Source organism: Ictidomys tridecemlineatus, chromosome 8 (genome assembly GCF_052094955.1).
Source record: "Ictidomys tridecemlineatus isolate mIctTri1 chromosome 8, mIctTri1.hap1, whole genome shotgun sequence".
NCBI lineage: Eukaryota > Metazoa > Chordata > Mammalia > Rodentia > Sciuridae > Ictidomys > Ictidomys tridecemlineatus.
Genome location: NC_135484.1, coordinates 49650204 through 49672852, shown reverse-complemented (window position 1 = coordinate 49672852; position 22649 = coordinate 49650204). Strand labels below are relative to the sequence as shown.

The window sequence follows — 22649 nt, the reverse complement described above, 5'->3', positions numbered from 1 at the left end:
TGTTTGAGTCTGTTGTTTCTTCCTAAAATACTTGATAAACTTATTTCTCAAAGAAACAAAAAAGTTCTTTGAGAACATTAAATATGCTTTTATAGTTAAATTTTAATGTATTATCAAGGCCAATTAACTCAGTCTTTAGTCACTATTTGGAGTATGTCTTGTCCAAATTTATTACCACAAAGTAGAACAAGAAAAGATATACTTGTGAAACCTAAATACTAAACATATCATCCTTTAGGGCTGTTAATGTTTGAAGAGGAAAAATACCACTTTAGTAGTACTATTGCTCATTCACAGAAAAGAATTCCAGTATTAAGCTCAACTTGAAATATCTTTGTTTTGACATTCACTACAAACTTCATATAGTAGCATGAAAATAGGAAAAATTCCCAGTATGTTATTATTATTAATAACAATAAAGGCCAGCATGAAAAGATTTATAATACATGGAAGCAAATCTTATTGGTTAAAAGGGTTTCTTTTTTTGATATAACTAAGATGAATCATAGTTATTAAATTTCTGTGATGTTGTGTTTCTTCATATTGCATTATCTTAGTAACTAAGTGTGGGAGGACACAAAGAACAGAATTTTAGTTCAAGTTTTATTTCATGTGAATTTCAATGTCTGCAGTAATGATTTTTTTTTCAACTTAAAATTATGATCACAAACCAAACAACAGAAATTCTAAATTGGGTACCATTAGTGATGATTTGTTTTGACAAAAGAGACACTAAAAATATACTAAATTCTGGCCTGATAGAGCTTTTGTTTTCAATGCTTCCCTAGTAAGACAATTGAGGTGGGGGATTCTAAACACCTTTGGTCAAAATAGATCTATAGATTCACACTCTGGATTAATTTTTGTTACTGTTGTCACAGTGATGATACATATAAAATAGGAAACTCAGGTTCAAGACATTTCTAATGTCCAAGATGGAACAGAAACCTAAAATATTGGCAGAGTGGAAGGTAGTGATCAATTTGGCTCCTGGTTCAGGAGTGGGCAGCTGGGGCCAGGTACTGGTTCCCATTAGATAGAAAGGTCAAAGTTGTTCTGAGTATGTGAGGTTTAGGGAACTAGAAAACCAAAGCCAGAACCTCTGAAGAAGACAGAACCTCAAGGGCCACTAGTAATTATCTTTTGTGGTTTGATGAAGGATATAGATCCATAGAGAAGAGAAAGCAAACATTCAAGAACTGAAGAAAGTTATCCATTTGTTTAAAAAGTACTGTCATGAACTCATTTTCCATGATAGTGGAAGGTTCCAGATGTATTTGTAGGTCCTGATTCTGGACCAGAGGCCTGGGAAGCTGGAAGGCTGCAATCACAAAACTCAAAGCCAGACAAGTGTCCATGAAGCATAACAGTGAACAAGAAAAATAAAAATAGAGGAAGAAAAAAAAGCAAATTACTTAAAAAGATTTCTAATTAAAAGGAGTGTTTACAAATATTCTAATGCTAAGATTTCTTCCTTTTTTTTAAAATCAACAGCTTGTGAATTGTGGCTCAGTGGTAGAGCGCTTGCCTAGCATGTGTGGGGCACTGGGTTCGATTCTCAGTATCACGTATAAGTAAATGAATAAAATAAAGGTCTACACATCTAAAAAAAATATATTTAAAATTTACTTTAATGAAAGTTTTTAAATAGATTAAAATTAATTGTATTAGATATTTAAAGAAAAAAATGAATGTACAACTTTCTTTTAAGTAGAGCTAGGTTTTTTTAAAGAAAAAATCAGAAATGGTGCAATAATAAGTAGACATGAAAAAGTATGGAAATAGGATTTGGGGACTAGATCAGCAGTAGAAACTTGATTAATAAAAACAAGGTCCTGAATTTGATCCCCAGCACTCATAAATAAATAAATACATAAGAGAATTGTGGAAGCAATACATGAGATAAAGGACAAGGATGAAATAATGCAGTGAATTCAAATAAATTAAATGGAAAAGACTTCAAAGGCATCCAAAATACAAGCACAAGTTTTCCTGACATTCAATTGACATTAAACTACATTTTAATAAATATAATTAGAACACATATAACGTAGGGAAAAATCTTCAAATATTGTACACCTACTTGAAAGACCATATGAAGCAATTAATATACAGCATCATTATTACACTAGTAGCTTTTTATCATTATACAAATAGTTGCTGGTAAAATAGTGATTCCCCTTAGACAGTTCAAATGATACCAATGCATAGCAACAAAAATTGGAAGGTTTATGAGACAAGTGGGTTTAGGTAATTCGTCAATTTATCCAGTCAGGAATAGATGAACAAAATGTCCTTCACAAATGATAATGTATATCTAAGATGTTTCTATTTTTCTTCTTAATATCATTCGTAGTAGAGACACCAGAATCACAGGAGGTCTCGGGATACTCATTTTAGCCCTTATCCAAAGAGAAGCAAATGACATTGTATTTTCAAACATCATCAGTAGTTCTTCATTACTATCCAGGTCCAACACTGAGGAGTTATAATTAAATTTAATTATCTTCTGTTGAAAGAAATGGACTCTGGAGCCATGCTTTTTTCCTGCTCACGGGTTTCTCTTGATTAAAAAAAAAAGAAAATCAAAATATTATATCACATGACAGCAGTCTAATCATGAGAAAACATTAGATGGACTCACATTGAGGGACTTTCTACAAAATACTTACCCAAGCCAAAACTCTCGAAAATTATTAAGGATATTGGGGAAAAAAGGCACAACCAAGAAACAGATGAGAAACACAGATTGGAAAAGACATGACAATCAAATGCGACATGATATATTGGATTAAATCTTAGAACAGAAAAAAAAATACTTTGATGGAAGAATAATCTAAATAACACCTAGAATTTAAATTAAAATAAATATGTTAAATTCAAAGATATCTCTGACAACTTTTTATAGAGATGCAATTAGAAAGATGACACCTTATTTCATTGATAAGTGTTATTAAATTATGAAACTTGTCATTAAATTGTGAAACTTGTCATATTAATCAGTAGAAACTTGTTTTTGCCTTCAATCTTATGTGTGATTGAAAAATGTTATATTCCTTCTTTTATATGTAAGTATTGAGATCAGTAACAGTACTGAATTATCACATAGTTAAGCAAGGCTGATAGTCTAATTCACATGTTAAAAAACTGAGCCCACGTAGGTTTCTAATCTTTCAGGAACAATAAGATATCCTGCTGTGGATCTAACACTCCAACAGAATGTTTCTCCTAAGAATGATTACCCTGGAAAGTGATCATCATTACCAAGTATTAACAGTTATACTGTCCATTTTTGAACAACAAAGTAATTTTGGTTGACATGTTAACCTTTACCTAATTCACATTCCATATCATTACCTACATGGTTCTGCTGCTGATATTGCTTCTCAATAACCATTGCATCTCAGTGTATAATAGGAATAATTATATATATATGTGTGTGTGTGTGTGTGTGTGTGTGTGTGTGTGTGTGTGTGTAAAAGCACATTCAATAGGGCATTTAAGGTACAATTCTAAATATTTTGATAAAGGTCAAATCATACTGGTCATGAACAAATATTTAAAACTGAAAGTAAAAGAACAGCCTATAAAATATTGATTATATTGAAAGCAGTTCTAACTAAACCAGTAACTTTAAAAATGAGTTTAACCTTTAAGTTAAGCAATTAGCAATAGAATGATAGTGATAACATGAACCAAAGAAATGAAATAAGAATTAAAACTGGGAAGATTAAAATTAATTTAATAAACTAAAATTGATCTTAATATCAGAAAGCCAAACTAAGATAAGTATTTATAAATATCAAGAAAAAATGACATAAAGCATTATCAATGAATAGACAGTTACATTACATATTTTGAAAAATTTTGTTTTGCCATTCCTATGTAGAATTTCTTTTGTCAAATTACAAAGAAAAAAATAACCTTATTCTAAAGAACTAAAATAACTTTTTTAAAAAACTTTGAAATGTCTCATTCTATAAGGTTAGAATAACTTGAAACTAAAATCAGACAAAGATAGTACAAGATCAGAAATATATAGACCAATCTTGATTCACAACAGATGCATATATCCTCTATAAAATTCTAACATAAAATGTATAAAAAGAAAGATGAATCAGAGGCAACTTGGTTTTAACCCAGAAATGTAAGAAGAAGACAACATAAGAAAATCTAATAATAAAGACTAAAACACGGTGATAAAAGAAAAAAGATCCAGAGGAAAATCACAGATGTTGGTAAGTATTCAATAATATTTAGCAACCAAATATTAAAAAAAGAAAAAAAAGCAAAGTAAACTGGGACATAAGACATCATGAGCAGATAAAAATCACCTATGTAAAACCTAAATCTAAAGTCCAAGTTGATGAGGAAGATTCAAAAACAGTTTTTAAATAAGAAATCAAATAATGCTTCTATTTAAGATCATACTAGGAATTTTATCCTTGAAATAAGAAAATTTAGAAAATATGGAAAACATAAGAATCACAAAAAAATAAAAGTAGAGCAAAAATATCTACAATTATTATCCTGAGGATGATGATTTTTTTATGAAGATAATATGAAAGAATCTACAGATAAACCAATAAGAGTAACAAAGCTGAACACGATTTCCAGGTACCAGTTGACTATACAAAAACAAGAGTGCTCCTATATGTCAGTAATAAATATTTGGAAATGGCAAAAGAAAAAAAAGAATCCCATTTAAAACAGGTTTAAAAACCTTAGAAGTGAAAATTGATTGAGGAAAAGATGTGAAAATTCTTTATAGACAAAATTATAAATACTTATAAAGGTTTTTAAATGGAACATAAATAAATGAGAACATATTATTTATTTTTATGATAAGGTCATATTCAGATATTATTTCTTCCTGTATTATAAAATCAATGCAATTCTAACCAAAATTTATGGGTATTTTTGGAACTTATTATACAAATCCCAAAATTAAAATACAAAGGAAAGGGCTAATAATACATAATTCAACTTGAAGACTATATTAATATAATCCTATATTAATGTTTTATGTAAAGATAGAATAATATAAATGTGAAATAAAATAATTTGGTGGATGGGAAATGCACTACAAAGTCTATTCTTTTTGGGCGGCAGGGAACTTTGCTGCCAAGGTCATGTGTGTCAGCTTCCAGTTCTTTTGGGATCTTCCTCAGGCAGAGGGTGACCTTTCACATGGTACAGGTTTCCAGAGTTGCCCACATTTAACGACTGATTTGGAAGGGAGAACAAGTTTTAGGCCGTGTTATATCCCAAGCTCCTGCAGAATTGGCTGAGTTGTTTGTTTGTTTATTTGTTTGTTTTTTTGGGTCTGCACCATAGGTTGACTTCTCATGTACCCAATCTTACTTTCTACTTTCTTCCACAGGTGTTCATCACAATAAATATCCTGCATACAAATCTCTGTCTCAGGTGGGGAGAGGGTATTTGGGGCAGGAAAGAAGGTGGAATGATATGGACATCATTACCCTAGGTACATGTATGACTGCACATATGGTGCAACACTACATCGCATAGAACCAGAGAAATGTAAAGTTGTGCTGCAATTGTGTATGATGAATCAAAATGCATTCTGCTGTCATATATACCTAATTAAAATTAATTAATTAACTAATTAATTAATTAATTGAAAAATCTCTGCCTTATTACTACTGCTACAGGATCTCTCAATCTTCCACATACAAAGAATCCAAATCTAAAAAATCAAGAGAATGATAGCAGTGATGTTGCAAATTAACCACTAAGTAAACTTTTCAGTATCATTACTTGAACAGTAGATTATATGAAAGAAAAACAAAATACATTTATCTCATGTTGTATACAAAAATCTAATGATTATTTTAAGAACCAAATATGAACAGCAATTCTATAAACTTAGAAAACTATACATATGACTTTTTTAACGAATTTAGATAAAAATTTTGTTATGACAGAAGGTACTGTAAAGACAGAAACCATAAAATCAAAATGACATTATATTTGGTGCACATATGATTTTAAAAAACCAAGTACCTGAAATGTAAAAATAATTTCTATAAATTATTAGGAAAGGTAATCAAATAAGCAAATAAGAAAAAGTTATAAATGATAACTTTTTAAGAAATCCAAACTGCTGATGACAATTATTCTTACATCGCTCCATCTACAGTTTTAATCTATTAAGGGTGTCTTTCATAGGGATTGTCTTGTTATCTAAAAGAATATTCTGCATTTTAAATCCTGGGGGACTTTTGGCTAAATGGAACTTTGTTAGTGAGACTTACTAGGTAAATTATCAATATTGGAAAAAAAAAGATGATTCAATACTAGGAAAGGGTGTATAAGAAATGTCTACACCACTCAAAATAAAATTTTGTGTTCCTTTATATCTATGCTCTGTGGATTCAGTTTTCATTTCAATTTCTAATGCTTTTGTTATTTTCCCTGAAATAAATGATATCTTCCAACAATCTGATATTAAAACAGAGCAAAATACAATATTGGGTATGTTTGCAATTCTCTAATTAATTCCTTATATACACCCAATATTACAAATGCCCTTTTGCTGCATGATAAATTGTCCAATGAATATGAATCTTTAGAACACAGTCTTTGCTAAATTATATTTTTAGTTTAACATGAAACTTTGATGACATTTCATAGAAATATAGCAAACATTTATTTAAGCAAGTCTTTAATTTTATCTTAAAATAAATTCTGTCTTTTCATTACATAAAAGGAAGAATTAATAAAAATGGAATACAAGATAAAAAGTCATTCATAATAGTCTAACGAATCAAAATGCTATTAATGTTTTGTCTCCAATTCTAGTACTTGAGCATAATTACATACCACATTTTACAAACAGTTTTATCAGGCACCATAGCTGAAAGAAATTTAACAACCTAGCTAGCTCAACTAGTGTTCCAATATTCAATTTTCATTGTCTGTTTGCTTCCATTAAAACCAGAGAATGATCTGTGGGCCCAAGACTCACAAGGATCACCAAAATTCATATTTACCACTATTCTGTGGATGCACTGTTAATCTTACTTCTATTTACACGTGGATAGGTGATTTCATGCAATGGATGCAGGTGATGTCTGTTCTATCTGGGATTCAATTGCAAAGTACATCTGTGTTTTCTACATGTACTCTTTCACTTCACCTGGGACAAATGGGCAGGATCCTATGCCATTATACCCTTAATAGCAGATGTTTTTAAAATTAAAACAAGTAAACAACAACAAAACAAAACATCTCTTGCCTTATGGAGCTGAGTGGGACAGCAAATTTGTGCAGCCAAGGTGGAAAGCAGTATGGAGATTTCTTGGAAAATTAGGAATGGAACCACCCAGCTATCTCTCTCCTTGGTCTATACCCAAGGGACTTAAAAACAGCATACTACAGGGACGCAGCCACATCAATGTTTATAGCAGTACAATTCACAATAGCTAAACTGTAAAACCAACCTAGATGCCCTTCAATAGATGAATGGATTTAAAAATGTGGCATATATACACAATGGAATATTACTCAGCAATAAAAGAGAATAAAATTATGGCATTTGCAGGTAAATGGATGGAGTTAGAGAAGATAATGCTAAGTGAAGTTAGCCAATCCCCCAGAAACAAATGCCCAATGTTTTCTCTGAGACTGATTCATAGAGGGATAGGGAGGGGGAGCATGGGAGGAATAGACAAACTCTAGAGTTATCTTAATATGACAATAGTCAACTAGGCAATGCTCCCCACACCCACACACATTTCTGTCCAAAGTAATATGATAGAGCAGAGGGGTGGGGTGGAAGGGGGAAGCATGGGGTTAGAAATGATGGTGGAATGTGATGGGCATTATTATTCAAGCACGTATATGAAGACACAAATTTGTGTGAATATACTTTGTATACCACCAGAGATATGAAAAATTTTGCTCTACAGGTGTAAGAAGAATTGTACTGCATTCTTCTGTCATATATAAATAAAAAGTTAATAAAAAACCTTTCAACTGCTTTATAAGTAAACTCAAGAGAAAAAAATCAATAGAAAGTGATATCTTCTCAGTGAGGGCTTTCATGATGACTTACTCGACCCACATTTAACCCTCCTTATACAGATCCCTGCTGTGTGGGAAGCCATCTGTTAAATACATAAGGATCTTCTCTCAGCATGAAGCCAGGGAGATTTAGGTTTGGCCTTAGGAACTATTTGTGGCTCTCCCACTCCAATAGACAGCCCAATGCATACAATCTTTATCTATGCTCTGCTAGAAAGATCCTCATAGTAGCTCTGGAGATGGGTGTAACCCATTAGGAACTGAAAGCCCACTATTAACCTTTTTTGGTGAAGACCACTCTAAAGCAGGTGCAGGCTTAATTTTGCCATTAATTTTGCCCCCGCTTTTAAAACTGCTTTCTGGGTTCTCTGTTTTTTTGCCATTCTATTTTTCTTAGTGTTTATTTCTCAGCCAGCCCATTCCACCGAGGGAAACCCCATTTCTTCTGCTGATGTAGGATGTGGACGAGACTGCTGCATTTTCCATGGCACATGTCACCATCTGGTATACCATAAGTGTGACTTATTCCTTTACTTATTGTCTGAATCTATCCATTAGAATGCAAATTGCATGAGGACAGAACTTTTGTTTTGTTCACAGTCCTAATTCCAGAACTTATGGCAATGCTTGCCACATGCAGTGCAATTGCGAAATAGCTAATCTCATTTAATATTCAAAATTTCAAATTATTAAAATTGCTTTCTGTACCTGTGATAAGATCTTCTGTATTATTTTCCAATAAGAGTGGGGGCAAGGTAGATCTCTATCTTCTGCCTTATTTGGCTAACCAAATTCCTTCATTGCTATTGGGCTGTAAGAGAGACCAGAGAGTTTGGGCAGAAGTGTGTGTGGGTGTGGGGAGCATTGCCTAGTTGACTATTGTCATATTAAGATAACTTGAAGAACTCTGAGCCAAGCAGATAAATGAAATAGACTCCCACACAGGCCTGTGGATCATTCAGAAACTCCTGGGAACCTTCAACTGTACTTTCTACTTTATCAGTGATATATTTTCCTCTAGGTGCATATTTATCCCTCTTCCCTTCTTGCACTGCTTAGCTTACTCTAAACTCACTGTCACTCATTCAGTTAATCCTCTAGAAATAATTAAAAATATCTGTAGGGTAGATCTATTAGTTCCAACTTAGCCTAACTCCAGTCCACTGGAAATCAATGTCCTTTGCATAGTACAGTTCAATTTTGTCCTTGGGTCAAGGTCTTTTCATTCCACCACTGAAGCTACTAACCAGCCCATCTTTCATCCTCTAGATTTCTCAGACTACAGTAAGTTACCAGGTTCTCTAAATCATTCTATTGGAGTTTCTTGAATTGGACTTGAGAAGAATGTTGATTGATGGTGGGAAGAGGAGTAGAGTTGTGTAAACATGGTGCATCTTTGTCCAAAAATGTTTTATGCACAATCCTTCCTAAATGTCCTAAATGTCAACAATTATACTCATTTATATATTAGAGGTAGGTGAGGTACTTAAAAGTTGTATAAAACAGTTTTTGGCTGCATATTTTTGAAATAATCATGGAAAGGCTTATGTCATGGTCAATCTGAATTGTCAATTTGATTGGATTATGAGATGCCTGAAATCAAGGGGCTTCTGAGCATATCAATGAGGGTGTTTCTGGGAATGATTGTCATGTGGAACAGCCAACCAAGGTGGAAACCCAGCCTAAGTTTGGGCAGCACAGTCCAATAGGTTGAGGTCTGGATGGGACAAAAGTTGAAATAACAAGGAAGCAGCAGCAAGGTGCAAGCTTGATTATTCTTAAGTGGGGGCTTCAATTGCTACTTCGATCACCTGAGAACATCAAACCCCAGTTGCTTCACTCTTTCAAAGCATACTCTGACCATTGACTCTCCAAGTAGTTTACAAGTCTTTGGTTCCAGATTGGGGCTGCATCATTGATACCTCTTGTTCTAAGATTATGGCTTCTTAAACTGAGCAGTTAGTGGTTCCTCCAGCTCTTCAGCATGCAGACAACCATTGTGGGACTATCCAGCTTCTGTTTTTTTTTTTTAAGCCAATCTAATAAATATCCTTTTTTATAATCATAGCTATCTATATATAAAATCCTCTCTCTCTCTCTCTCTCTCTCTCTCTCTCTCTCTCTCTCTCTCTCTCTCTCTCTCTCTCCTGTTGGTTCTATTCTTCTGGAGAACCATGACTACTAATACAGTGTATCTCACAATTTACTTTGGTTTCTGATGATTATTACACTGTATCTTAATGATGCTAATGAAGCTTACATAATTGCATCCTTATGCTTCTATATGCTTAGGTTTATAGCTCTCTGCTCTGTATAGTTTTCTTTCTATATGTACACATACTTTGGTTTTTTATGGCTGTGCAATAAACTCCATACTATTTCCATGAAATAGAAATAACTTAGTATCGCTCATAGTAGGGGGGATTGACTGACTCCAACTAGGCACTTTCTCTCAGGAGGTCTCATGTGGGACCTGGGACTGAAGTCATTGAAAATCTTCCTCACTTACATGTCTGGTGGCTGGACTAGAAAGATTCAATAGCCTGAGGGTGGAACAGCTGAAGGCTGAAATAACTGCAGCTCCTGGAACACATTCCTCTACGTTTATATGATCTCTCCACAGGGTCTGCACAGCATGCAGGCTTCAAGGGAGATGCACTTCTTTCATGGCAACTCAGAGCTCCCAAGGCAAATGTCTCAAGAGATGCCAGCAGATAGAATTTTATTATCTTTTATGACCTAATCTCTAAAACTATACAGGGTTATTTCTGCTATATTCTATGATCCCTAAACTGAAACAGTTTCGAAAAGAGAGAACACGGCTTCCACCCTTTGTTTATTGGAGTTTGTATTAGTCAGGGTTCTTCAAAGACACAGGAATATATATACATACATACATACATACATATGTGTGTGTGTTTGTGTATTATGAAGTGGGCTGGGGATGTTGCTCAGTTGATAGAGTACTTGCATTACATGCACAAGGCCCTGGGTTCAATCCCCAGCACCACTACCTAAAAAATAAAAAATGTATGTATGAAAAGTTCCCAGTTGAGGTCAGTCAATCCCAGAACCCTAACAGATAAATACTATATATCATATATATTTTGTTACACACACACACACACACACACACACACACACACACACACACACACGCATGCATACTTACTGGCTCACACCATAATGGATACTGACAAATTTCAAGAATAATTGTTGGCAAGCTAGAGACACTAGAGAGATAATGTTATAATCCCCAGTTTGGGTCTGAAGACCAGAAAACCAGAAGAACCAATAGTGATGTGTAAGGAAAATAAAAGGAGACACAGAGACAAGATGCAGAGGCAGGAAAAGTGGTAGAATGGCAGAATGGCCAAGCTGCCAGTTTTATTTATGTCCATAGGTTACTTAAGGTCATTGACATCATTAGTACATATTGTTCATTGTGTTACTAGGCAAGTTGCAGACTTAGCAACATTATGCAGCTTATTCCTCAGTTACATTTTCAATTGCAATGTGCAATGTTAGGAGTTTAATATAGCTCTCAAGAAAGTCCATTATATAAAGTTACTGTTATGTGAAGAGATTTAGGTTCAGTGAAACATTGTGGTTGTCTAACAGGAGAGTTCCTTTATTCCCAGGAGCTGTGTGCCTGAGATCAAGGTTGAAGCTGATAAGAATCTAGCAGCATTGCCACAGCAGCTAAACATAGCACATATATTAGTTATCTTACTAGTTCCTGGGAGAAACTTCGGGGCATTCTATGGTGGGAAACAGAGTTTCAGTTACCCTCTAGGAGTTTGCTCACCAGAGGAATGCTTCCCTGTATATGGTCAGAATCCCTACAGTGATGTTTCAGTCTCAATGTGGCAGTCAAGAGCCAAAGGCAAGAAAAGACTGATATCCCAGCTGAAAGCAGTCAGGCTGTAGGAGCTCCCTTTTGTTCAACTTTTTTGATCTCTTCAGTTCCTCAATTGATTGTATGAGGCCTGCCCTTATTAGGTGAGACAATCTGATTTAACCTATTTGAATATTAATTTTTTCCAAACACTCTCACAGACACATCCAGAAAAATGTGTGAACTTGCCTTGTCTTTTTTTTTTAAGAAGAATTTTAAAAATACATATGTTCACAGTATAAATAAAAGAGTATAGTTCAATTTTCAAATCTAATCTCTTTTCCACATAAAAATGAAGACACATTTTTAGGAACAGCAGAGAACACATATTTGCCACAGTGGTACCTAAATTCCCATAGTTTATCCTATTTCTATGTCATAAGTTGATCCCCTTTCTTGTGCCAGATGATTTCTTTATCCTTGTTCTAAAACTTTTGTGAATAGTGCCTCAAATCCTAATCAGATCTGTTCACAGTTGATCAGTATTCGGACTTTTAACTTGAAGCCTTCACCAGTTACCTTTCGACAGCTCTCACAAGCCTACTTGTCATTTGCATTTTATGAATATTTGCAACCCTGGAACTTAATGGAAGCTTGCTGCTGTTACCAAGTACTGAAAAATGCCCATAGCAGTCTCCACTTGCCTGCAATTGTTGTTCTCTCCTCTAATGGTTGAGAAAATGAGCTTGGAATCACACAGGGTTGGCTTCAAACACTAGCTCTGCCACTTATAATTTGCATCACGTTGAAAAATAAAATTAATCACTTTGAGCTTTAGTTTTCTCACCTAAAAAAATGTACCAGTTAAGATCCCGCAAATTTGTTGTGACAATGAAATAAGATGATGAATTTTACACATTTAATACCCTGCTTATAACAGGGTAAAATCTCAAGTACTATCAAAAGTTTTTTTTTTTTTTTAACGTTTGATGATTGTTGTTGTTACTTACATTTTTGTTGTACCAGCTCTGGAAGGGTATTTACATAGACCACTTTAACTTTGGCAAGAACTGAATGGCTTCTAGCCAGCAGGCTCACTAAGCTCCACAGAGCACTCGACTCTTTTGAGACTCCCTGGCATACGTAAGATCTGCAAGCAACTCCGTGGCCTGTAAGACAGGCCAAAAGTTTTCTTTTTAATAATTGTTTGTTTACCCAATAGGAAAAAAAAGATAAAGAAAATAACATTAACCCAATTATATTAACCATAGAACCAAATATATGTCTGTCACACTATTAGAAAGTTTACAGTTGTTAAATTAAGCCATTTGAGTCTCAGTCTCCTTATCTCTAAAATGGACATAAGAGTAATACAAACCTTATAGTATTGCTGTAAGAATAAAATGATATAATGTGTTTTAAAGTGCAGTGCTGGAGCAAATAATTACTGTGGCCTGTGAGATATCATTAAGACAGAGTATTTTATTTTAAACCCAAGTATATATAGTTGCTGCATATTTTTTACAAGATTTCCTTATGCTTTGGGAGAATTACAAAGAAGTGAAGCTCATTTGTTTAGTTTGAGTTTGAAGAACTAATTAGAAAAGGAGGTGAGTTGTTATAAGTCATACATCTCTGACTCAAAACAAGTTGGCCTTTTGCTCTTTTCAATGCACGGCGTTCTCCCATACATGCATCTATTGGGTAATTATCCACAAGTTTTAAATGAATCTTGCACCAGTTACTGGAGACTGGAAGTTCAACAATCTTTTAATCTCGGAACACTTTTACGGTTTTAAAAATTATTGAGCACATAGCATTCAGATCTTGGTTTCTAATATCATTCTGCAAAAAGAGAACCAGGCCTTCTTGGAAAAATGACTGATTTTAGTACCAGGTAGGATTGAAGTAGCATGCCAGAAAGTGAGGAAGTGTTTCTCTTCTCCTCCAAAAATGCCATACCTCACATCAATGGAAGTATGTCAGAGGCATACAAAAGCCAACTAAAAGATTGCTAAATGGCCAAATTTATTGAAATTGAAACAATTTGAGCATCAACATAAGCAATCTAGTAAGGAGCTATAACCTAGCACACTAAATAAATATCCATGAGTCATGCAGATATGAATAAACAGATAGATTGACAAAGGCAAACAGATAAATTTGCTATGCATAAAGAAGAATTCCAAATAGTTTTTATAGATTTTCCATCTTCAAGGAGGGGAAATTCTCAAATCAGACTATATATATTGACTTTCTTCCATACAGTGCTGTATTAAAAATGGGATGAGATGGGGAGAGTAACTTTACATTGGAAAATTCTCCCTTGGTCTGGAGATTAAAGTTAACACAAAAGATAGAAAAAGCTGTGAATGTTAAATCTTGGGATAAAGTTTGGTTGATTATCATGTGATTATTATTTTATAGATTGCTGAATATGATGTATGAAAAATTTTTTTTTAGTTTTTTGCGGCATTAATAGAAATACTGCAATGATCATTATCATGTATAAATCTACATATGAAGATGCTGTTATTTCTGGTGAATAGTTTTCTAAAAAAGGTGAAACTTTTGAATTTCAACATATTTGTAAGATTGCCTTTCCAAAAGTTTGTAAAATTTAATTCTTTTCTCACTCTACAAAATATTTTCCTGTAATCTTAACCACAGTGAATGTTATAAACATTTTATTAATATTTATTATTAAGGAAAGTAATTTCAAGAACCTCTAGTTCTTAGAGCTCTTATACAGTTATCAAGTAGAAATCAAAATTACAAATTATATGTAAACTAAAAATTCAGTATAATTAAAATGTTAATTGAATGTGACTGATGATGTTGATATGTTAAAACAAACAGCAGACACTGGAATTAATATTTGAGAAATGTAGCCTAGGTCTTTTTCTACATTTAATCAGTTTTCTTGTTTTTATTTCAATTGGACTAATAAAAACAATGAATGCCTGGTCACATTAGCATGGTTTACAAAATGGCAATTAGCAACTTGAGATTCATTGCTGGTTGATGGTAATCAGACTCAACACAACTAAATTCTACCAGTGAGCCAGCCAAAAAAGCAAGGTTTATTATAATGTCACTAAATACCTCTTTAAGGTTCTCCTGTGATAAAAAAAAAAAAAAAAGTTGCCCTTTGGCTCCACTGAAATCTGAGTATCACTAACTCATGTTTTCTTGGTTATGTGCCTTTATTATCTTATTAACTGAGTTGCATATTTTTTCATTCTTTTTCCCATTCTCACAATAGAATGCAAAATCAAAATTTATTTCTATATCCACACCTCCAACCCTATTCTTGGCCAAGTAAATACTTGAATGAATTAATGCACAATCTAATCATTCCTGAAATCAGGTGCAGAAACTACTTCTTTTCTCATTTATTGCAACTCTTAGAGTAAGAAGTATGTAGACAAATGAGGTTCATTTAATGCATTTTTTAAATGTGGAAAATACTGATAACTTCATTACCTATGTAGCAAATGTTGCTTGGCAAATTCAGTTTTAAAGACAAATGGGGAAGCTAAGATTGCAAAGCAGTGCTCTGTTGTAAGGTGATTACTTAAATTACTGAGGATTAACTGACACATTTTTTGATAATTAAAATGAAGGTAAAAAAAAAAAACTCTTCTAGATAACACATATAAGAATTTCCTATAGGTCACTCAGCCCATTTGGGAGACTCTTGCATACAATGCAAGTACATGAACCATATTGTCTTATTGGAGAAAATTATTTTTTCCTCCAGAAAATTTATAGCTCTCATATTCAGAAGTAATTGCTTTCAATGTGTGCATAAAGTTTCTGGGAATAAATCAATTCCAATTAGGGTGGTACAACTCAGATGGAGACTAGGGAACAGAGGTGATACCCCAGAGTTCACAGCTACACATAAAGGTCAGGGTCAACTCAGCCTTTCTTATCTGCTCCTGGGAGTCAAAATCCTAAAGGGAGATTTATAAAGAAAAGAAATAAAAGTAAAGGACTTATGAAGAATATCTATTTTTCTTTTCATAAGTACTTGACCTGTGAAAGTGGTTGAAATGATAAGCTCTTATGAGCAACTGAGGTGGCCCATCTGCTTATCCAGCCACAGAAATACTAGGAAAACAGTAATACAATAAATCATAGGGAATAATTCAAGGGGAGAAAGTAAAGGAGAGAAGAAAGAAGGATTTTGCTTTTGTCAAGAGAAATTTAATTCTTAGTTTCTGATTAGATTGCCTTTACAAAGGAATTTTGGGAGGCATGGAAAACAGATTAATTACACTATTTTGTTTAAGGCTATATCTTTAAGTAATAAGGCCTACCTTTCTCCTCTGCCTCCCACTCCCCAGAATAGACCCATTTGGTAAACACCAATATGCTCTCTTGCTCCCTTTTCTCCTGTCTCTGGCCAATGGGGAGCCCTAGGAATGGGAAGGAAGGAGAAGAGTGAGGCCAGAGAGTCTCTTCCCGGTCTCCAGAGCAGTTCACCTCCCTGAACAGTTCAAGGTGACCTTCTAGTTCTCCTTCTTCTCAAGGTGACCCCCTTACGTCCCGCTGCCTTTTCAGATTTAGGGTATTTTTTTCCATTGCTAATATTGGGCTGTGATTATTCCTCACTTGACTTTTTAAATGGAAACTTTGAAAAACATTCCTCAAATTATTTTATTTCAAGGGTGCTCTGTTTCCTTATTGATACATATTCTTTCTTCTGCCATTTACTAACTTCTGTTTCCACCTGCTCACTTCTGCCTCTTCTTCGTCTCTAATTTCTAAGAGAAGACCCCCCAAATTCCTTGTTGCCGAAAGTCTCCCAAGAGGAACTGCCTTAGGTCACCAATTTCTTAGTTTACACTGGGCTCAGAAAGTTTAGGTTTGAATATTTCCAAAGTTGGGAAGCAAAAGCACCTGCTGAGAAAGCCCATCTTCTTTTCCTAAAGCATAGCTCAGGGGTGGAGCACTTGCCTAACATGAGTGAGGCCCTGGGTTCCATCCTCAGCACCAAAGGGAAAAAAAAAAAACAGAAGTACAAGAGTCCATACTGACATAAATAAATAAATAAATTTAAAAAATAAAACAGTACTCAAAGTCATAATGAATAAATGGTAGTCTTTTCTCCCTGTTCACCTGCCAGTCACATTTCTCAGGGACAACCACATTTAACACTTTTAACTGGGCTCTTCTTTTGATTATCTACCTATTTCTATGCATAACTGTAAGCTTATATTGCTACTTTTATCTGTTTTTCATTATCAGTTGACTTCCTATTTTGGTACTTGAGTATTTCTTCCAACTTTCCAACTCATTGTGTTAAATAACTGCTCAGCATTTGTAAAAATATCTTTCATCATTGAACCAATACTACGATTGTTTCCTTTCTCATGTACACCTGTGCTTTTCTTACAGTTCCTAGAATTTTGTGGGGAATTTCATTTCCTTAGATCTATATGTCTATCAGAATATTTTACCAGATAAGTAAAATGGCTACTAATTTTTTTTAACCTTCTAAGTATATCAGATAATATAACAATTCATTTTATATATTGGAAAAAAAATAAAGTATATATTTTATTTTATTATTATTATTTTTTTACTAGGCCAAAGTCTGTTTCTTTCTGGGTCCTACATACTGTATTGGCTTTTAACCTACCCCTTCAAGACTGTAGAGAATATGTACAATGCTTTTTCATGTTTTTATTATAGGAAGAAAATCACCCTTGATGAGAACCTCCTAATCACCATATGCTGCACAGGGACCTTTGTCTCCATTTACCATGGAGCCTAGGGCCATTGTTGTGAAAACACTGGTTAGATGGCAAGTGGGTGGCAGATCATATAGATCTGATCGCAGTTTCTGTGCCTTGACATCATATGTTCTTTTCCTAAAGCCAAGCTGTTTCTCTTGAAATATCTGAAAATAGTGATCTTACCTTCCACCCATTTTTTTGTCCTACAGTTGCTTAATGATTCCTCGTATAACATCATTCTAATTGCTCTCCCACTTGGTCATGAAATGCTCCCTGTAGTTCATCAACAAAATAATACTGTGCTTATTTTTTGGTGTTCAGAACTGATGGTAGTTCACCCTGACTACCACCTGTTTGTTTTCCATGCTACCCTTGTAGCATTTTGCCTAGAAGTAACTGTTCTTTAAACACATCACACTTTAAATCATCTGTTAATGAAAACCTCTACTTCTTTCATATGTCTACCTCAATCTGTGATTTTGCAATTGGATATTGAACCTAAACTACAATGTGTTGTTTTTCTTGCTAATATTCCCCGTGTCAGTGCTAACCAGTCTCCCTAGCCTGCCAAGTCTTCTTTTCATTCTGAATCTAGGTATTGTTAACATCACAAAGCCAAGCAGGCTTCTTGATATCAGAATGCACTATAAAAAAAAATATACGAAAGTATGACCATAAGAGCTTTAACTGCATTGTAAAAGAACAAGTCCTTAAAGTAATTATTAAAAACACATCTTTTTTTCCCAAAATGTTTTACTCGTAGCAAGTATTCACAATCTCATCCTCTTTCCCTTAAGAATTTACCACTGGACCAGAGAACTCAGATTTTACTTCACTCAACTCTATGACCCAAGCCTGTCATCCACTATATCACTACCTTCCCATTCTAATCACTGTTCTCATGGAGACAGTTGCCTGAAATTCTCAGGAATCAGTTTCCTAGCTACCCAGCATCATACAAAATACTAGAATGATCTTTACTAGCCTCTTATGTACAAATCTGATGGACATTTCTTTTATATTTTTATCTGAGTCAGGGCTAAAAAAATTTTTGTCTCATTATTTAAATCCTATGTCACTCTAAAAAAGCTTAAGAAGGGTTTAGCCTTGCAATAATATCTATCCATTTGTAATAAGCATATAAAGTCAAGGCCATGCAAAGAAAAAGAAGCAATTAAAGTTTATGTAATTACAGTCTGTGAGCATTGCATTCGGTGCTAGGCATTCTGGCAACAAGAGAAAACAAGAGAACAAGTCTAAATACTATAATTTCCAATATCTGCCAAAAGAAAACACACCAATTATTTAGGAGAAATAAGCATTTTTCTCACACAGTGAAGCTTAATAAAAGTATTCTTTGTGACAGCCGAATGGATTTAAAGCTCCTTAAAAATGGGAACTATTTTTAGGCTTCTCATTTATACTCATCTCTCCCTGATTTGTACTGTGCTCAATAAGAGAGAATTATGGTGATAATATATATATTTTTTTTGACAAGACTATTAGGCATGTGGCTTACTCCCTATCCCATCCCCCACAAGAGTGTTATACAGGGGTAGAAATGGCTATAGTTTATGGATCCAGAGGTTATGAAAGAAGTAAGCGTGTTGAACAGGTCTTTAAGATATTCTGAAGAGGTCAAACTAATAGGAGAAAAACATCAATTAGTGATAGGAATAGGGGCAGAAGGGTAAGAGTAAGGGAGTAGATTTTAAGAGGCCCAAATATGTAATGAATATGGAGAAAAAAATGAATGCTGTGGAGTTTGGAGAATAGCAAAAATCACAGAAGGCAGAAGCAAGTTAAATTGTAATGTCTTACAGGGTATGATCATCAACATCCATTCATTTGTGAGCAGCTTCTGTTTAAAGAGTTAATTTGACCCAGTTACCATGGTGCTTGACTTTGTCCATCTTCCCACACCAAGTTGAAATTCTTTCCTTTCCAAAAGCTATGATGTTGGCCCAAACAACACATCCTTGTGGGGGTACTCATTGGATTTTAATGAGCATCTGGGCAAACCCTGGGAGAGAGCTGTGTTCTCACAGTGCAAGGGCAGGCTTGATGCTTTCAGCTCTTGGCACGGCTCACAGGAGATAGTGTTCTTGGGAGAAAGGGTGTTAGTAAACCTTCATTTGTGTGTGTGTGGCTGAAGAGAGTTGGCTGCAAAAGAGAAGTTCAATTCTCCTGTTTCTGAAAGCAGTAAAGAAGTTTCCAAATGACTTCCTTTAATGCAATTGGTAAGCTGCCCTCAAAGACTATTATTTGAGTATCTCAAAATACAGGTATAAACAGTTCCCCTTAATATCTGTCATTGCAATAATCTGTTTAATATTTGCAAAAGATAAGTTAACAAATTTCACCAGAGTTCACATTTGGAGATAATATTGGTACCCCTGATAAATCCTGGAAGCAGAGAATGATGAATGGGGGAGGGGGTTCAATGGGAGTCAATGTGAGCTACTCAATTCAAGAACTACCCAGAAGAATTCCTTTGAATACTCCACCAGGAGCAGTGGAAGTACTGATGGAATTCACTGAGTATCTTCAGGAGAGCAGAATCAAACAAGACTAGAAGGAACTGCCAGTAGGAAGAATCTCACAAACACTTGGTTCATTCTGTAAGGTCAAATTCACCTAGGGACCATTTCCTACTTACCCCACTCCCTGGTTTAGTTTAAGTTTTTTTTTTTTTTTGAGGAATAGTGTTTATTTTTATTTTTACCTATTGTTTTTAAATATGCATGACTGTAGGGTGAATTTTGACATATTATACATGCATGGAGTACAACCCATCACCCTCTTGTAGTTGTATATGATATGAAGTTACACTGGTCATGTATTCATACATGAGCATAGGAAAGTTATGTCTGATTCATTCTACTGTCTTTCCTGTTCTCATCTCCCATCCCTTCTCTTCATTTCTCTTTGTCTAATCCAAGAGACTTCTATACTTCACCTCCCTACCCTCCCTTGTTACAGGTTAACATCTACATATCAGAAAGAACATTCAACCTTTGGTTTGGGGGGACTGGCTTATCTCACTTAGCATGATAATCTCCAGATCCATCCATTTACCAGCTAATGCTATAATTTCATTCTTCTTTATGATTGGGTAATATTCTATTGTGTATATATACCACATTTTCTTTATAATATTCATCTTTTGAAGGACACCTACATTGGTTCCATAGTTTGGCTATTGTGAATTGAGTTGCTAAAAAGATTGATGTGGTTGCATCACTGAAGTATGCTGATTATAATTCCTTTAAGTATAAGTCAAGGAGAGGGATAACTGGGTCAAATGGTGGTCCATTTCCAAGTTTTCTAAGGAATCTCCATACTGCTTTCCAGAGTGGTTGCACCAATTTGCAGTCCCATCAGCAATGTATGAGTGTACTTTTCCCCCACATCCTTGCCAACATTTATTGTTACTTGTATTCTTGATAATTGCCACCACTCTCACTGGAGTGAGATGAAATCTCAATGCAGTTTTGCTTTGAATTTCTCTAATTTGCAAGAGATTTTGAACATTTTTAAATATTTTTTTCCATTTGTGCTTCTTCTTCTATGAAGTGTCTGTTCAATTCCTTTGCCCATTTATTGACTGGGTTATTTGTTTCCCCACTCACTGTGTACTTCCTCTGCAAAACTTTACTCAGCAAGGTCTATTTTCCCCATCTTGATGTCAAGTCTCATTAATTGCCAAAATATTTTCTCTATCATACCTTGATTGAAGCTTACATCTTCTACTACAATGTCCATTTAAAGGTTTATCAGATAGTGAAGACTTTTAGAAAAATGGTTTATTTCTTTTCTTATTTCTCCTTCCTGTAACTGTGTGTAATATTGCTGAATGACTTCACAAATAAATGGACAACAAGCTAAGTAGAAAAAAGAAGAACAAGGCAAAGATAGTTGAAGGGATGAGACAAAAGAAGAAGGAATAATAAACAAGAGAATGAAAATGAAAGATTGCTAGATGCTTGAGACAACTGGAGGTATGTTTCCTCTCGAGAGCCAGCTTGGGGAAGGAAAATACAAAAAGTAGGATAATCAGTCTGTATCAAATAAAAAGAACAGAGGGACAGTAACATTTTCTAAAAGACTAGAACTAGAGAGCTGCTATGCCAGGGAAGGCCAAACCCAAAATGCCAGTTCTTTGTTCCTTATAGGAATCCAAACTGGCAGATTACACAAGATAAACCCTAAACTCCTGCTCTTCTTCAAAACTTCTCCAGTAATTTGATTGATGACAACCCTGGCAGTGGAAATGTGGTTGCTAAAGCAGTTAAACCTAACATTCAGAGAAAAGTGAGACTTATAATAGGAAAGATGTTACTTCTGATGACAAGACCAAATGTGTATCAAACCTTACTCAGGGATTTTTTTTTTTATTCAGAGTCTGTACTGCTGTAGATTAATTAAGAAGTGCAATTGAGAGGCTTGCTTAGTTCATGAGCATTGGTCTGCTAGGGAAGTCTTCCCAGCTCTGAAAGTCTGCCTGCTGCTGTGGATATAGGTCAGGCTGTATTGCATATGGATTCGCTCTTCTCTCAATTCTCCTAACAAATGCTATTATCTCTTGTGCACTATCTTATTATCTTATGATTCTCTACCAGATTCCAATTTCCTCAGGGAATGGACTCTTGATGTGCTTCAGAAATCAATCATGATGTGAAACTGACTGTAATTATCAAAAAATGGTGGTTCAATATTGTGTTTATTTTGATATTGATCCAATTTGACCACCTAAGTTACTGTTTGATGTCTAGATATCAGTGCTTTGAGTCATCTTTTCCTTATTGCTTAATCTTTTTCTCTAATATTAATGTACTTTGCTTTGGTAATGGGGTGAGGATTGATCTAAAGATTTTGTGTCTGTATTGTATAGACTGTTTTCTCAAGCTCTCCATAGTAGAGTTTATTTAGTTGAGTCTTATTATTTATTTTCCTCAAAAGCCATCCTCCATAGCTTCCATCCTACTCCAGGCTTGAGTTCTTGCACTACAGGA

General features: G+C 34.5%; 1 long non-coding RNA gene across 1 annotated transcript in view; it reads right to left on the bottom strand.

Moving 5' to 3' along the window:
• Positions 1 to 436: 436 nt before the first annotated feature.
• The window catches only part of LOC120889306 (uncharacterized), a 32651-nt gene continuing 10438 nt past the window's right edge, over positions 437 to 22649 (bottom strand). The window contains exons 2-3 of the long non-coding RNA XR_013424950.1: positions 12898 to 13056; positions 437 to 2563 (exon numbers count right to left, since the gene is read on the bottom strand). This is a non-coding gene — a long non-coding RNA (uncharacterized LOC120889306). The remainder of the gene's footprint in view (positions 2564 to 12897; positions 13057 to 22649) is intronic.